The sequence below is a fragment of the Ammospiza nelsoni genome, chromosome 15 (assembly GCF_027579445.1).
Source record: "Ammospiza nelsoni isolate bAmmNel1 chromosome 15, bAmmNel1.pri, whole genome shotgun sequence".
In the NCBI taxonomy this organism is placed as follows: Eukaryota; Metazoa; Chordata; class Aves; order Passeriformes; family Passerellidae; genus Ammospiza; species Ammospiza nelsoni.
In genome coordinates this window covers 3,268,291-3,274,892 of record NC_080647.1, presented here as the reverse complement: position 1 = coordinate 3,274,892, position 6,602 = coordinate 3,268,291, and the positions used below count along the sequence as shown (strand labels likewise).

The window sequence follows — 6,602 nt, the reverse complement described above, 5'->3', positions numbered from 1 at the left end:
TCCAGCTGGAAAACTACTAAAGGAAAGATCATAGGGAGCTGTTCTAGTCCTACTGAGAGGCAAAAATATTTCAATGTATAGAATTAAGGGCACCAAAAGACCCAAATCCAAATGTATTTTCAAAGGCAGAGCACCTTGAGTCCAGAGGCACAGCTCTGGTCAAGGCTTTATGGCAACCTCCTCTCATGGGATGCTTCTGATCAAGTGAGAAGATCCCAAAACTTATTCCTACCCCTGATTCTGAAAATAACACGCTGGAATGAGCTCAATAAAATCATAATTTGAGTCATCATAAATTAGCCACTGTCCCCAAATGATACAAGGTTAGGCCTTTCAGAGCTTTTAAATATTTATTTATACAAGGACTCACCCACAACTGATCCATGAGAAGCCTGATTTGACTTTGAATCTTATTTGTGATACCCTCTTGTCCTTTACTCAAACTGATCTGCATGCTCTTTATGGAACCCAGCTGAAAACCACCAAACCAATTTAATTATTAGCACAGCTTATGACCAGCTGCTGTTGAGGGTCAGAAGCACAAGTTTGATTTCACATGGATTTTCTTTCATTTCTGAATGTCTAAAATGCCCTACACTTGTCTCTAATCATAAATAAAAAGAAAAGGAAGGAAGTGCTCCATGATATAACTATTCTTAGTCTAATTCTTCCCATTAATCTGCCGTATTGGTTGTGGCATGCACTTGTTCAAGGCAGTGAAGGTTCAATAGCCCTGCTTCCATGCAGCAGCCTGTCAATCAATGGCAATTATTACTTAATGAACACGTAATGCTGGGTGAGCCCGGGGAGAAGGGAACAAATAAATCACTCATCAGAGCCCGGAGTGGGAGCTCCCACTGTCTGCTGGCAGAGAGCTCCTGGTGCAGCTTTGCTTGGCCAACACCTTCAGCAGAGCTGGAAATCTTCACTGACCTGGAGGGTGTTCAGCTTCAACAGGAGATGTTCACAAACGTGTCTTCAGCTTAATTGGAAACTCTCTTCTGAGCAGTTCTTCACAAAAAAAAAATAAATATAAAGGCTCACAGAGCTTTTTGTTGTTTTTTTCCTGATTTTCCTAAACTGCTTTCTTTTTTTTCCTCCTCAAATATCAGCAAAGTTTATTTTTATTCTAGTTGAAGTAATAAAGCCTTTTGAGAAGCTTTAATGTGACTTAGCATGAATTTAACAGGGCTTCTATATTCATAGGCTGAGCAGGAAGGGTTCATGTTGAGTTGCATCAATCAATATTACCGTGCCAGTAAAACAGGTTCTATGTTTCACAGAAATGATGCAGGTATTTGCTTTTGTGATGCTAACTCCTGCTCATTGAGCTCTGAAGTAAAATATTTTGCACTTCAGTAGGAATTACCAACAGTTCTAGTGTGTTTTCCACATCAATTCCTCCTTTTTCTGTGTTTTAGACAATCCTGCCAAAGTTAAAGTGATGTGAGAAAGGAAATCAGCAGCTGATAATCCACAGGCAATCAAATCAAGAATTTCTTGGAACAAAACCATGAATTGGAAATGTGCAGACATGTATTGAATTAAATTCTTCAGATTTCCCCTCACTTTCCATTTTGATGTAAAATTGCACCAATATCCTCTTTCTCCAGTTCATGTTTGGCTTTTTCAAATAACAGTCTCACAACAGCAAAATTTAAATGAAATTATTTAGAACTTCAAAATCAAAGTGGGATTTCCCCATAAAATGCCATCATTTCCATGAGATGGAATCAGGCCAGCACCATTGGAACAATGAATTTTTATGTTTCTTTCTAAGGAAAGATCATTCCACAAGTCAGTTTCTGTACAGCTCTCCACATTCTTTATGTTTACAACCCTTGATTTGCAAGAAGAAAGCTTCTTTCACTTCAGAAAGCTCAGTTTGCTTTAACATACAGTTTAGCAACTTTCTAAAACAAATGCTTCCAGAAGAGAATAACGCTCCTAGAAACTCCCTGGGCAAATTTAAACAAGGATGAATGTAGTAAAAAATGCAGAGAAAGGGTAGCTTCCTCATTCAAGGAAGAATTATTTTTTGTGTTATGTATTCACTTGTTTGCTTTCAGCCTTGAAAGAAATCTTGCTACAAATTTAAGAGCACATTTTGACTATTCAAAGTCTCCTCCTAATTCGATGTGGTGCTTGCCAGGCACAAAAGCCTGTTAGACATTCAAATAACAGATTAACTGTGAAGCACTGCATAAACGCACTCCGTGTTTTCAAACACATCATTAAAGGAATGGCTTCTGGGGGGAGAAAAAAAGGAAAACCCCACAGATTTCTGAAGCTTTCCTGCCTTTAAGTAATAAGGAAAGAGAAAAAAAAGAAAGAAAAAGAATTGTTTCAAGTCAAAGCAGGTAACTGTTCCAGGGCATTGCCTCACTGGAAGAGAATTTCAATACTTAATTGTAATTTCTATCAACTGAGAAAACTCATAATCATTCTTATCTTCTAAAATAGCTTGTTAAACATGAAAAAAGCTTATTGCTGAAACAGGCTGTATCTAGGCAGGAATCATAAGCAGAAACGTGTTTTAATTACCTTTTTCCAATATCTTCAGCTAAAAGTTAATTTTAATGAGCAGAAACACTCATGTTGGTTTTTTCCTTTCTATTTCCCGTGGGTTTTGTTTGTTGTTTTTGTGTCAAAAAAGAGAGAGAGAAATGAGTTTGCCTATCAAGACAGCACAGGACAGTTTTCCAGGTGAGCTGTTCCTTTTCTGAAAGCCATTTCCAGCTCATACAAAGAAATGCAGAGAAAGGCACCCGAATTCAGAGTGACACAGGCAGGAACGCTGGGTGATGGACACTTCATAACGAACGTGCTCCAAACCATAACAACCACTGGGAAAAGTTGGATTCTTTAAGGCTTTCCACAGTAAAGTATTGACTACATCATCCTTGAGGGCACTTGCACTTACCTAACAGCAACATTCAAACTGAGTTTGACAGATGGTGTTTACCAAGATTTTTTTTTTCCCCTCAAAAAAACCCCAAACCACCAGAAACAGCTACAGCACAAGTATTTGTGTCTAGGAGGAGCACAGATATCATCCCACCTTTGACTGAGACACTGACGTCGTGAATGAGCCCTTGATTCAGTGCCAGCTGTAAATATTTTGCTTTTCTGAACAGCAATGTTTATCAGTTAACATCCAGGATTACAAATTATTCACAAATTCTTGAATAACTCAATTTAGTTTTCTTAGTGGTCGAAAACAAACCAAACCAGCAAATACCTCACAAACAATGAGGGCAGAGAAAGGAGAGTAATGCTTACAATCCAGTATGGAAAAATAAATAATACCAGTCATCAAAACTTGGGATTTTATCCATATCAAAATATTGGAAGGAAATCCCCAAAATTGCACATAATAAAAAAGATCCTGCTCAGAACTCCTGGCTGGTTCAGACTCCAGCCTGGCTCTGCCCAAACACTCAGCATGCATTACCCTGTGCATTGGAGGGACAAGAAGCACATTCTGCTGAAGGTGGACATATTTGAAATACAATTACACCATTAAAAGTTTGTTATTCCCTCTTAATTGTTGCAAGTTTCAAGCCATTGCTGCAGGGGGAAGCCCAAAGGACAAGGCAAATTTACCTCTGCTTTGTCAGATTCTGATACTCCTGTACCCCAGATAGGCCTAAAGTGATTATTATCTGAGCCCTCCTCACCTAATATAAGCAGCCTGATCAGAAAGACTTGAGTAGAACCAAACTCTTTCAAAAATGATCTAATAATCATAATTTCTCTTGATTTTCTCTAATAGGGTTTTTCTTTTTTTTAAGTATCTGCTGCTATTATGCTGGGATGAAGAACAATTTTGATGGGGAGCAACAGAAAAATTAAATTAGCACATTTCAAAGCCTTTGAAAGGCAATCTCAGAGGAAGACAAAAAATGCCAAATGAGTGAAAAGTCTTATATTAACACAGAGATTTTGATAGCTTTTGAAAAAAATAGATCTGAGTACTATCAAATATCTTTTATTGTCTTTCATCCCATTCATATTTCCCAATTCCTCCCCCTCCTTACCTAAACATGTTCTTTGAGATTGTATAAAATTGTCTGATGATTTTTTTACCAATAAACTTTTGGAGATTTTCTTGGGTTTATGAAAGAAAAACAGCAAACAGGAAAATAAAAAAAAAAACAAAATAATTCTTTAAATAGTCAAGGACAAAGAAGAGAAGCTATGTTTAACCAAAGCTGCCTCAAAATCAAGGCAGGGCACTAAAAATGCCAGCCAGTTACATATGCTCCAGAGCTCCCTACTAAATAAATCCTCAGCACTGCTGTGCTCCTTTCCTGGTGGATGTAGAAGTATTAGCTGCAATTTGTCACTGCGTTATGTCAGGGAGGGAAGGTTTGCTCTTAAAATGCCACTTGGAGAGTAAACAGCAGCCTGCAGAGCAGGATTTGTTTATATCACTTTGGCTACGATGAATAACACACTTAGAAAGATATATTGAATATGAAACGTGGAAGTGTAAAAGTTGTGACTTGTGTTAAATATTCGCTGCCACTGCTGCCAGAACTGGGGTATGGAGCTCGTGTATTTCAGGCAAAGCCAATACAGGTCACTGCTATATATCCCAGCCGAAGCCTCCTGCGCTTTGCTGGGTCTCCTTTTCCATTTTCCCCTCATCCCACGTTTCTGTGCTTTACCCAGGAGTGGCCGCTCCTCACCCAGGGGTTCCCTGCCCTTCCCTGAGCGATTCCTGGGTGTTTACCCGCAGGTACAGACACACCCGCACCCCCAGGGCTGCTGGAGCAGAGAATTCTGAGCAGATGATGAGCTCCATTAACACTCTCCACCCACACAAAGCAGAGCCTCCTAAACGCCGAATGTTAAGCTGCCTGTAAGTAACACGAGAATGCAAATATTCAAGAGACAGAAAGCATTTTCCCTGTAAGAAAATGAGAAATCACACAATGTATCTTCGCAAGCATCCTGGGACACGATTGGAGACATCTCTGGAAGCACCAGAGTGGAAGAAGTTCCTCTAATGATGCAGTAAAACTACAGCTGTACCGCACCACAGTCAATAATTACTGACCTCCTAGGCTACAGGGGAATTCACTATAGATTCATATATATGTGAGGAAAAGCTGTTTAATCCATAGAAACATAATAGCTGCACTGACCTTTCCTCACTGCTGCCTCACCTTCACAGGCTGCTGCAGGTCCTGGTGGCTGAGAGCAGAGCTGAAGCAGCTGCTCCTGCACCTCCCCTGCATTTAAAGAGGAACCAGGAGCTCCCTCTGACCCCAGAACCACCTGGGGGCAGCTGCAGCCCCCTCCCCTTCCCTCAGAGCCCATGAGATTGTGCTTCACGCTAAAAAACCCAGCAGTGTGCTCAAAGTCTGAAGTTTGCCCCAAAGTTGGGTGCGCTCCCAGGGCAATGCTGGGATGTGGCCAAAACCCCCAGTCAGGTGTTGGGAAGTGTTCCTGCTGCTGGAGATCAAATGGCAGAAGTGGGGATGGGAAATGAGGGATACAATATAAGAATAAAGCATCTTTAACAATACAGAATGCATTGCACAATGTGTTACTCCTTAAAAACCCAGCCCTGGTGCTCCTTGCCCATTCCCTGTGCTGAGGAGACTGGAAGCAGTTGCTGGTGCATTTTGTACATCTTTGGAACACACAGCAGTCCCTCCCTGAGAGGCTGCACAGCACTTTTAAGTGTATAAATCCCATTAAAACATCTGAAGCACTTTTATGGTTGGCATATGACTTAAAACAGAAAACCAGTAGGTTAAGATTAGATGTTAGGATGAAATTTCTCCCTGTCAGGGAAGTGAGGCCCTGGCACAGGTGCCCCGAGATGCTGTGGCTGCCCCTGGATCCCTGGAAGTGTCCAAGGCCAGGTTGGAGCACCCAGGGACAGTGGAAGGTGTCCCTGCCATGGCAGGAGTGGCACTGGATGAGCTTTGAGGTCTCTTCCAGCCAAGGTCATTCTGTGATTCCATAATTCTAAATACTACTATAGAGAACAGTTATTTCTTTATCTAATGTAATATCTCTTGTACAGGGCTTTGCAGTGCATGAAAAGAGATGCAGATTTTGTTTCAAATTTAGTCATGTGTCCACCTGCAAGAATTAATTTTAGTGAGTCATTTGGCAAAGACTAATTGAGCCGATCCACATGATACACGAGCAAAGACCTAATGGAGTCTGAGATGTGTTGTTGTGTAAATTATCACAAAAAACATCTTCCACACAGATAATTCTTTAATGGGATTTAAATGTTCAGATTTTAGAGCCACTGGTTGGAGCTCAGCAAAGGTACTGCAGCGTGCAAATCTCAGGAATCTCTGGTTTCACAACACTGTTCCACTAAGGGGTTTTGCACAAGATTGATTGTGTGCCTTGCTACTTCCAGGCAAAACCACAAAACCCAGTCCAAACTCAGTTAAGCTTTAGCAGAGAAAGGTCCTGTTGAATGTAAATGCAGTTCTCAGGTTAGATTCTAATGTCTAGCTGTACCTCTGCTGCTCCCAGCCAAGTTTATTAATTTATTGTATTTTCCATGGATTGCATCATCCCCATTGCCTGGCTGTGTTCAGGATGTGACAGTTCAGCAGGGTCTG

At 40.8% G+C, this 6,602-nt stretch overlaps 1 long non-coding RNA gene across 1 annotated transcript; it reads right to left on the bottom strand.

Moving 5' to 3' along the window:
- Window positions 1-331: 331 nt before the first annotated feature.
- On the bottom strand, window positions 332-5,207 carry LOC132080183 (uncharacterized). The gene is made up of 2 exons (XR_009419512.1): window positions 5,154-5,207; window positions 332-1,427 (listed from the first exon to the last, which is right to left on the bottom strand). It is a non-coding gene; the product is annotated as an uncharacterized LOC132080183 (long non-coding RNA).
- Between the last annotated feature and the right edge of the window lie 1,395 nt (window positions 5,208-6,602).